The sequence below is a fragment of the Asparagus officinalis genome, chromosome 9, assembly GCF_001876935.1.
Source record: "Asparagus officinalis chromosome 9, Aspof.V1, whole genome shotgun sequence".
Classification (NCBI taxonomy): domain Eukaryota; kingdom Viridiplantae; phylum Streptophyta; class Magnoliopsida; order Asparagales; family Asparagaceae; genus Asparagus; species Asparagus officinalis.
Genome location: NC_033802.1, coordinates 38,313,377 through 38,325,398, shown reverse-complemented (window position 1 = coordinate 38,325,398; position 12,022 = coordinate 38,313,377).

Sequence of the window (12,022 nt, the reverse complement as noted above, 5' to 3'; positions counted from 1 at the left end):
ATTTTGAGTTGGTGACAAATTGGTTTATCCAAGTGCGTTTGGTGGGAAAATTTGAAAAAGACAATTGAGAATTAAATTTGTATTATTCTCTCTGACAAGCTCAGAAAAAGAACTAACAACAATTCTCTCGATACAACTTCTTTCTAACAGACTTAGAAAAAGAAATTACAATCTTCTTGTATCGGATTCCCGATTTACAAAAGAGAGAAGGGTTGACGGAGATCCTTCCTTTTGTTTAAAACTGGGTTCTTCTTGGTGTCAATGGGAGTTCAAATCTTTGTATCCCATTGACGATCCGAACGCTTCACCTCGTGGAACGTTGTCTTCACCTCTTGACTTGAAGTCTTTGACGAACTTGTGTGGCAAGTTTGAATAGAACTCTTAATAAGTTTGATAACTCAGAGCGAGTTATAACTCTATGAAAGAGTTGGTTGATTTAACCGAAAATTAGCAAGCCAAGGTTGATGAAAGCTCCAAGAACAACTCCAAGGGTTTGAAGATTATCGAGATCCTTCTTTTGCCAAGAAGTCTTGTGCCGATCTTAATTCTCCAGAAATTCCCCTCCAAAGGACCGATCTCAATTAAGCTAAAATTTTAGCTATTTATAGGAGATTAAGGGGTGTAATCGCCCCCTTAATCCGCTCCTAAGTGGGGCAAAAATCTCTCAAATCGTGGGGAGAAAACAGTTTCTGGAACGGTTCAACTCGTGTTTGAACGAGTCAAACGCAGGTCCTGCATTGCTAGGCATGAATTCTACGTTCGAACGCATAGTTGGGAAGCTACGTTTGCAGGTACAACAGAGCAGGATCAGGGACCGACGACTCAGGTTTAGAATTCTATAGTAGTTCGGAGACCCGAGAGAGACATACGATTGCCAGCATGGTATACAGATACAATGGTTGCTTATGTACTTCCGGTGGAGAGTGTCGATGAGATGGTTCCTACTACTTTCAGAGAGGTTGAACAGTGTTCAAAGGCTGATATGTGGTGGGTTGCTATGTAGGAGGAGATGAAGTCTCTTCACAAGAATGACACATAGGAGCTTGTTAAGCTTCCAAGAGGACGAAGGAGATCGGTTGCAAATGGATGTATACCAAAAAGGAGGGCATTCAAGGCACTCCAATGAGATTTAAAGCTAGGTTGGTAGCGAAGAGTTATTCACAGGAAGAAGCTATTGATTATAATGATGTCTTCTTTCCGGTGGTAAAGTACACTTCTATTCGAATCTTACTAGTTTTGGTGGCACAGTATGGATTAGAATTGGATCAATTGGAGGTAAAAATAGCATTTCTTCATGGTAATCTTGATGAAGAAATTTATATGACTCAGTCATTAGGGTTTCGAGCTGCAGGAAAGGAAAAATTGGTGTGTAGATTGAAGAAGTCGCTATACGGGTTGATGCAATCTCCAATACAGTGGTATAGGTGATTCGATGGGTTTATGCTCGGCAAGTCATACATAAGGAGCCAGTTTGATCATTGTGTGTACTATCGTAAGCTTCATGGAGGTGCGTACATTTATTTGTTGCTTTATGTTGATGACATGTGTTTGGGGAGAAAGTCAATTTGTTTATTGCTGTGTTCATTACAACTTCAAACGTTACAATAAAAATAAAAGTTAGCTTTTTTATAAGACCTTTACATAATGAAAACAAAAAAAAATACAACTATCATCAAACAGCGCAACGGGTATTTAGCGCCTGCTGCTTGCGTGAGATCTTGGCCTGTGAAGGGGACGTTAGTATCCGTGGACTACCAAACGATCAGATCAGATCCGAAGCTTCGTTGATTCACGAGGGAATCAGGAAGCTAAAGTAATTATCTCGGCAACAGTGAGATAATCACTCTTCTTAAAATCACCACAACGGGGCAATATCAAGGCAAAGGACTGGGAAGTGTAGATCTGACGAGCTCCTCTTATTTATGCCGACGAACTCGATCTGATCTTCTTCTCCCTTCTGAAATTCATTCTCCTTCAGTCTTTAATTCAATAGGGCTTTGCCAATGCTCGATAATTCCAGATCAGAAAAAATTAAAGGCCATGGGGCTGTATTTATAGGCTTTGGGGCCTCTATTTTCAGATAAGAACGATCGATTCACTCTTATCTTCAGTTGTAATCACTTTATCACGTTCTTGGATAGATTCAGATCAGTTAGAACAAATATAGATGGTTAACATCGAAAACAGCTTAAAGCTGCCAAAAAACGGTTTTTGTGGCTGCGGACACCCGTGGGTGTCTCAGCCTGGCCGAGATACCAGTGGGTGTTTCGTGTATTTTGGCTTTATCTCTCTCATACGATCTCGGAATGAGTTGATCCAATATGTATTAGAAAGCTAATAAGGAGATCTACAACTTTTATCTTTTAAGCTTCTTCGGATTCAAAGAGAATCATAGTCAAAATAGCTCTATAAGGTCCGAGACACCTATGGGTGTCTCGGTCAAGCCTTGGCCGAGATACCAGTGGATGTCTCAGGTATTTTGGCTCTATCTCTCTCATACGATCTCGGAATGAGTTGATCCAAGATGCATTAGAAAACTAACAAGGAGCTCTACAATTTTTATTTTTTGAGCTTCTTTAGATTTAAAGAGAATCACAGTCAAGGTCCGAGACACCAGTGGGTGTCTCGGGTATTTTGGTTCTAACTTTCTCATATGACCTCCAAATAATATGATTCAAGATATGTTGAAAACCTGATGAAGATATCTACAATTTTTATCTTTTTAGCTTCTTCATATTCGAATTGAATCATGACCAAAATCTCCATTCTTTTCCAAGACACCAACACTGTCTCGGAATTCTGAGATAGTTTGTACTATCTTTGGTATTTTGGCTTTATCTCTCTCATACGATCTCAGAATGAGTTGATCCAAGATGTGTTAGAAAGATAACAAGGATATCTATAACTTTCATCTTTAGATCTTCTTCAGATTCAAAGGGAATCATAGTCAAAATAACTCTACAAGGGTCGATACACCTCTTGGTGTCTTGGTCAAGCTTTGGCCGAGACACCTATGGGTGTCTCGCCGAGGTCTGGAGTACTGTCCTGCACGTTATGTTCGTTTTTACCGTATCTTCATCATACGAACTCGGAATTATGTAATTCAAAATGTGTCGGAAAGCCGACGAGGAGATCTACGAGCTTCCATGATTAAATCATATATAGAGTAAATAGGGAACGAGCGGCGCTTCATCTTTCGTAAACAACGCGTAGCTCCCAATCCATTCGTGTTTCTGTTACTTAGAAGTTACGTTGCTTTGCATGGTTCGTTGACTCACTTCATGTGCTTGTCGTCGTCAAATGAGCTTCTGTGACTTGGATAGCAACGCTCATCATCTTCTCTTTATCTCGAGCTGCATGCGGAAACCTATAGGTATTTTTAGACGCCTACAGATACCCCCTCCAAAGTGTTTTAGTCTCGTTTCTTTTATAAAGGAGCCTGAAATACTTTGGATGTGATCGGTCCAACCTTCAGTCGGTGTAAAAGGATCTGTAGTTAGCTCTGACTCTCGACTCCTTTGATTTTAGTCTATTCAATATTTTAACGAATAGCTAAAGTTCTTTCGACGCTGCGTTTATCGTCTGGCCATCATCAAAGTCTTGAATCAAAATCTGGTAAGTTGATTTTAGCTCATGTCATCAAGTTGACTTAGAACTGACTATCTCTATCATAATATATTGACTTAGGGTTATGCGTTAAATGGCGTTGACTTTTCATCGTAACGCGTTAATTGGGGTTAACCTAGGGTTACGTGTTGATCGACGTTGACCTTAAGGTTTCGGATCACTCGGTGTTGACTTTTCATCGTAACGCGTTGACTGACATTAACCTAGGGTTTTGGATCGCTCGGCGTTGATTTTTTATCACAACGCATTGACTGACATTGACCTAGGGTTACGCATTGACCAGCATTGACCATAGGGTTTCGGATCGTTCGACATTGACTTTTCATCATAACGCGTTGACTGACATTGACCTAGGGTTTTGGATCGCCCGGTGTTGATTTTTCATCACAACGCGTTGACTGACGTTGACCTAGGATTACGCGTTGACCGGCGTTGACCTTAGGGTTTCGGATTGCCCGGCGTTAACTTTTCATCGCAACGCATTGACTGGTGTTGACCCAGAGTTACACATTAACCGACATTGACCTTAGGGTTTCGGATCGCTCGACGTTGACTTTTCCTCATAATGCGTTGACTGACGTTGACCTAGGGTTTCGGATCGCCCGGCGTTGACTTTTCATCACAACGCATTGACTCACTTTATACTCGTACGTTTGCTGGAGTAGACACAGTTAAAGCTCTTAAGGTATTTGAGTATGACGGTCCTAAATTTCAGACTGCAGAACCAACTGTTAAAGTTGTTTCGTCTGCAGATATGGATCTTATCCCGAAGTTGTTAGATGCTCCAGTCACGAGACTAACTAATGGAGTTGGTGCGTCAATGACTCTTGCATATATAGGATTTTTGGCAAACCCTTAGCCATCAACGGGTTTGATGAACCTTTACCGACTACCGTTTGAGTCGGGCTAGCATGCGAATTGTTTAAGTCTGTTCTGCACGTAATGTTGTGCTAAGAGAGTTAACTCTCTTAGTGATACGATATTGAATACATAGACTTCATCTTTCTTACGTGAATAGATTAACAGGTAACACGTGTTAGGCACTGACTTATCCCTTCTTAGGATTCGGGATGAAAGTCCCCAGACTTGAATTCTAGTGTCTTCTTCAATCGGTGAAAGACTAAACCGAAAACGCGTGTTAGGCGCTGACTTATCACTACTTAGGATTCGGGATAAAATTTCTCATACGTGTGAGGCACGAATTATGGTGTTATTAATAACAACCTGCTATAATGTCGAATATGTGGGCTTTTATCCTTTTTTCGGTTAAAGACTAACCGGCAACGCGTGTTAGGCGCTAACTTATCCCTACTTAGGCTTCGGGATAAACTTCCCTACGCATGTTAGGCATTGATTATGGTATTATTAATAATAACCTACCATAATATCGAATATGTGGGCTTTTGTCCTTTTTATGGTTAAAGACTAACCGGCAACGCGTGTTACGCGCTGACTTATCCCTAGTTAGGCTTCGGGATAAAATTCTCCGTGCGTGTTAGGTACAGATTATGAGAGTTAAAAAGGTAGTGTCTTCTCTTGGAGCAAAGATAAACCCGAAGCTGGAAAGGAAGAATTTTATATTCTATTTCCAATTACAAAGGAAACTCCAAGTGGGATCTCCACTTCGAGAATCCGGACCGGTGAAACTAAGAGTGGGATCTCCACTCCGAGAATCGAATAGATTCAGGTAACCCTAACTTTTATAGGATTGGTTACTTGATCTAAAAAAAATTCTGATTTTAGTCCTAACTTTTATAGGTTTGACCGAAGGGGGAGGAGAGAAAGCCTATCGTTTATCGAAAGGGAATTCTGATTTCGGCCCTAACTGCTTACAGGTTTGACTGAGTGGGGGTTTGAGACAATCCTAACTTTTATAGGTTTGATCGCTCAATTTGAAAAGGAATCGAGAGAGAATTTTGGTTGTGGTCCTAACTGTAGGAAGGTTTGACCGAGTGAGGAGTTTTGAGATGATCCTAACTTTTATAGGTTTGATCGCTCAATTTGTGGACCTCTCATTCATTGAAGGAATCGAGAGGGGATTTTGTCTTTGGTTGTGGTCCTAACTATAGGAAGGTTTGACCAAATGAACATTGAGAGTGGAAGTACAAATTACAATGGGAGTGTTGATCCGTACCAATCACTCGAAGAGAGTCACTGGTGTTAAGTGATAAATACTTAACATGAAGGGGTTTGACAATTGTCAATGATCAGGAGACTAAAATTCTGAGTACTATGTCCGGACTCTAACAATAAGAGTGTTGAGTGCACCGATGTAGCGGGAGTTTGTGTGAGAGTTTCTTATTCATCACCTTCTTGTAGTGACCGGGTTATCCCTAAGAATATTACATGTAACATTCTTCCGAAAACTTCCCATTACATGAATTATCCACCACCAGCTTTCTTTGTGAAACCGGGTTTAACATTATACTTAGTTGGATGATCGGGTTATCCTTAAGAATACCAGGCATGACACTCTCTAGGAACTTCCAGTAAAAGAAAGGAAACAGTTTAGACTCATATACTTGTTGGAGTATTGAGAAACAGTTTATACTCGTATACTCTTCGGAGTGCTGCCTTTCTCATTCGGTTTATCCCAGCGTTATAATGCCGGCTTCAATCAAGGTTTGAATGCTATTCTTGAGAGTGAAGCAAGCCTTAGTAGGATGAAGGATCCTCCTGTGGTACGTACAGTACTTTGGATCCAAAGTATTGTCAGCTTCCTCCTGATTTGCGATAGGTGGTAGCTTGAAGTTGTTGTTCTCAAGGAGGGATTCGAAAATAGCTGGAACATCTTCGTCCTTGAAGGAGTACTCTTTTTGGAGTCTTAGACCTGAAGTCTTTTGCTATCTCCGTGATTGCTATTGTGACATCTGATTAACGTCAACGACTGCTGCATGTGCCTTCCCCTTACCATGGGAGACGAAGCTCGAGTTCAAAGGGTTAGCCGTCGGTTGGCTTCTTTCAGCTTTCTTCCTTCTGAGGAAGCATTCGGTCCGCTCTCCATGCACCTTAAACTCTTTCCAGGTATTGGAGTGTGCTACTCCCATAACTTTCAACACGTCCAAAGAGAGGTTGTTATGACAGGTTTGGAGGATGAAGTCCTATGTGATCGGATCTTGGCAGTTCATCGCCTTATTCCGGAAGCGCTTGATGAAGTCGTTGACTGTCGCATCGTCTTCTTGTTTCTCATCGAATAGTGTCCTGATTGACACATTGGTGTCATCATCAAAGAAGTGAGCGAGGAACAGGTTCTCCATGTCATCCCAGCTGTTGATGCTTCCAGACTTGAGACGATGGTACCAATCGGAGGTAGGCTCGTGAAGGGTGCCAAATAATGACCAAACCATTAAGGCTTCATTATCGAAGATCATACCCAAGTGGGACTTGAAGTAGATCAGATGTTGAGTGGGCGAGCCCTTCCCGTCGAACGACGTGAAGTTGATCGGGTTGAACTTCGCCGGGTACGGGATCGACTCCCACTCTCTCGGGTAGGGACACGGAATGTCGGTCTTCTTAGTTGATCAGGTTGAACTTCGTTGGATACGGGATCGACTCTCACTCTCTTGGGTAGGGACACAGAATGCCGATCTTCTTCACCTCTCGAGCAGACATCAGAGCATTGATTTTATTCTAGAGGTCTTTCATCTTTTCATCCTTGTCTGTATCATGCTTTGGATGATTTCTAAGAGGAGGAACATTGCGGCCACCCTTGGTATTATCATCATTGGTAGGACCACCCCCAGCATTGTTATTCTCAGTGGGTCTACCCTAATATTATGGTCAACGGGAGGGTTATCAGCATTGATGTATTCATCCACGTCTGAATCGCTAGCTGTTTGACTGATATTGTTGTGACGCCTGGATTCACCTATCTGATTTGACTTCTTTCTGCTTATCTAGAGCATCCTCAACCATTTTGGCTACTTTCTCGATATTAATCATAAGTGCCTCACGGGATTATCCTAGACTGGATGTCGTATTGTCAAAAGCGATTGTAGAGTTGGCATCTGATGCTTCATCATCCGAGGATAATCCCCTCTGCATTCTCTGATAGTCTCTACGTCTAGTAGTTCTCGCACATAACCGAGTTATACGTTGGGATACGTCTGAAAAATGACGAGGACTGAAACTTTGTGTTGACTTCCCTTTATCGACCATATTGATAGTGATCTCTGGGAATTCGTCATCTTGCGTAGCTGACCTTTTTCTATGGAAACGCTTTGGCTTAGTTTTCAACGCTTTAGAAGAAAGCCTTTGGAATATCGAGACCCTCTGTAGAGCGGTATTGGGGTAGCTATACGCTGATAATACTTCCCTGATAAGCTCGGCACACAGACAATGAAAGTCTATTTCTCGGGTATCTCTCTTTTGAGATTTGTTCATACCCCCAGCTTGATAGTTCAACACATCGGCATGATGACCGGAGCAATCTATTGTGTGTTGGCACAGCTTCTCAGGTATAACGTCTTTGTCTGACGAACATGTTTCCTTCTGAGGATTCATCGCCTTGTTGGCACTCTCAAGGTCGCACGTTTTGAGCTACACCTTCGTGAGCATGGGACCTTAACGGGCTCTTGGACTTCGACACGCAGTCCGATAGGATCAGTTATAGGAGTTTTCTCCTTACGAGAAGGCTCAGACTTGTTGCAAGGGCAAGTACGATCCCCAGCTCAATGTGCTGCTCGGGGTTCATTCACTATGCCCAAGCGTTCTTTGATCACAAATCAGTTTCGATCTTTATGTAGAGGACCTAGGCGATCCTTCAACGAAATTCTAGATTTGGAGAGATCCACGCTATCGTAGGGCTTCACCGGAGGTGCGGGAGCAATAGGAACGGGATCTGAAGTTGACGAAGGCTGGGGAACAGCCTCGGATATGGAATCAAGCGAGAGACATGACTGGTGTCTCTTGTCGGGTAGAGGTGTTGTTTTAGCCTTCAGCACCCAAATCTTCTTAGATCTTGGTGTTTTCTTAACCACCTCCTTCTGCTACAATTTTTGTGCTTCTTATGTGAGAATCCGTGCATGCGCAAGTAGTGCATGATGTTTCTGGATACGCTCCTCGAGAGTAGAACGGGTTTATTTGACACGAACCCATTTGTTAGTTGACGGTTGGGAGGAGGACTCTGATGCTTGTTGTGGCAACGGCTTAGTCACTTGGTGCTTTCTGAACTCTAGATCCACTTGGTAGCGAAGTCCGTCCACTTTCTCTAAAGCCTTAGCCCATTGGCGGGCGAGACGTTGGCGGCGCCTCTAACGAGCCCTCTTTGAAAAGGTGTTCGGATCTGTGGCTTTGGCTTCATCGGACGCCGATGGATCATTGCGAGGTGCAACTGCGGCAGCGGTAGCGGGGAGATTGCCTTCTTGGGTTTTTAGATCTGAAGACCAGTGGATCTTTTGGGAGGAGGATGCTTTCCTGCACTTGTGAAGAGAGGCGGATCTGGAGGAGGATGAGGAGACGTACTCCTCGAACTTCTGCTGGTTGAATTCAAATTTGACCTCTTCATTCACCAGGATCTTGATCGTTGGTTGTATCACGACAGCTTCGACAGCGAAGCTGTTAGCTCCCACTGTGGTCGCCAGCTTGTTTGGGGAGAAAATCGATTTGTTTAATGTTGTGTTTATTACAACCTCAAACGTTACAATGAAAACAAAAGTTAGTCTTTTTATAAGACCTTTACACAATGAAAATAAAAAAAAGTACAACTCTCATTAAACTGCACAACGGATGTTTATCGCCTGCTGCTTGCGTGGGATCTTGGCATGTGACGGGGACATTAGTATCCGTGGACCACCAAATGATCAGATCAAATCCGGAGCTTCGTTGATTCACGAGGGAATCAGGAAGCCGAAGCAATTATCTTGGCAACGGCGAGATAATCACTCTTCTCAAGATCACTGTAACGGGACAATCTCAAGGCAAAGGACTGGGAAGTATAGATCTGACGAGCTCCTCTTCTTTATGCCGACAAACTTGATTTGATCTCCTTCTCCATTCTGAAATTTGTGCTCCTTTAGTCTTCAATTTAGCAGGGCTTCGCCAATGTTCGAGAATTCCAGATCTGAAAAAATGAAGGCCCTGGAGCTGTATTTATAGGCTTTGGGACCTCTATTTTCGGATAAGAATGATCAATTCATTCTTATCTTCAGTTGTAACCACTTTATCATGTTCTTGGATAGATTCAGATCAGTTGGAACAAATCCAGGTGGTTAACATTAAAAAACAACTTAAAACTGTCAAAAATCGATTTTCGGGGCTGCTGACACCTGTGGGTGTCTCAGCTTGGCCGAGACACTCGTACGATCTCGAAATAAGTTGATCCAAGATGTATTAGAAAGCTAACAAGGAGCTCTACAACTTTTATCTTTTAAGCTTCTTCAAATTCAAAGAGAATTATAATCAAAACAGCTCTATAAGTTCCGAGACACCTATGGGTGTCTCGGCTAAGCCTTGGCCGAAACACCAGTGGGTGTCTCGGGTATTTTAGCTCTATCTCTCTCATATGATCTCGGAATGAGTTTATCTAAGATGTATTAGAAAATTAACAAGGAGTTCTACAATTTTTATCTTTTGAGCTTCTTTAGATTTAAATCGAATCATAGTCAAAACAGCTTTATAAGGTCCGAGACACCTATGGGTGTCTTGGCCAAGCCTTGGCCGAGACACCAGTGGGTGTCTCGGGTATTTTGGTTCTAACTTTCTCATATGACCTCCAAATAATATTATTCAAGACGCATTGGAAAGATGATGAAGATATCTACAACTTTTTTCTTTTCATCTTCTTCATATTCGAATCGAATCATGACCAAAATCTCTATTCCTCTCCGAGACACCAACACTGTCTCGGAATTCTAAGGCACTTTGTACTATCTTTGGTATTTTGGCTTTATCTCTCTCATACGATCTCAGAATGAGTTGATCCAAGATACGTTAGAAAGATAATAAGGATATCTATAACTTTCATCTTTTTATCTTCTTCAGATTATAAGGTAGTCAAAACAGCTCTACAAAGTCCAAGATACCTCTTGGTGTCTCAGCCAAGCCTTGGCCGAGACACCAGTGGGTGTCTCGGGTATTTTAGCTCTATTTCTCTCATACGATCTCGGAATGAGGTGATCCAAGATGCATTAGAAATTTAACAAGGAACTCTACAACTTTTATCTTTTGAGCTTTTTTAGATTTAAAGCAAATCATAGTTAAAATAGCTCTACAATGTCCGAGACACTTATGGGTGTCTCGGCCAAGCCTTGGCCAAGATACTAATGGTTGTCTCGGGTATTTTGGTTCTAACTTCCTCATATGACCTCTAAATAATATGATTCAAGATACATTAGAAAATGGATGAAGATATCTATAACTTTTATTTTTGAGCTTCTTTATATCCGAATCGAATCATGACCAAAATCTCCATTCCTCTCCGAGACACCAACACTGTCTTGGAATTCTGATGTAGTTTGTATTATCTTTGATATTTTAGCTTTATCTCTCTCATATGATCTTATAATTAGTTGATCCAAGATGGCATTAGAAAGCTAACAAGGATATCTATAACTTTTATCTTTTGATCTTCTTCTGTTTCAAAGTGAATCATAGTCAAAACAGCTCTAAAAGGTCCGAGACACCTATGGGTGTCTCGGCCAAGCCTTGGCCGAGACACCTCTTGGTGTCTTGGCCAAGCTTTGGTTGAGACACCTATGGGTGTCTCGTTGAAGCCTGGAGCACTGTTCCATGCATTCTGTCCATTTCGCCGTATCTTCGTCATTCGAACTTGGAATCACGTGATTCAAAATGCGTCGGAAAGCCGATGAGGAGATCTACGAGCTTCCATGATTGAATCATATGTGGAGTAAACAGGGTATGAGGGGCACTTTGTTTTTCGTAAGCGAAGTGTAGCTCCTAACCCATTCGTGTTTCCGTTATTCCGAAGTTCCGTTGCTTTGCATGGTTCGTTGACTCACTTCATGCGCTTGTCATCGTTAAATGAGTTTCTGTGACTCGGATAGCAACGTTCATCGTCTTCTCTTTGTCTCGAGCTGCGTGCGGGAACCTATAGGTATTTTTAGATGCCTATAACATATTAGTTATTTCCATTTTCAGATCCACCATAGATAAACTGAAGATATAGCTTTCTAGCTAGTTTGAAATGAAGGATTTGAGTGAAGCAAAATGCATTTTGGGAATGGAGATTGACAGAGACAGAGATAATGACATAATTTGTTTAACACGGGTGGCTTATTTGAAGAAGGTATTACAGCGATTCAATGTTAGTATAGAGATGAAGTCAGTCATTGTACCTTTGGGAGACCATTTGAAGCTTTCAGCTGATCTTTCACCGAAGTTAGTTGAAGATAAAGCATTGATGTCGAAGACTCCTTATGCAAGCACATTGGGAAGT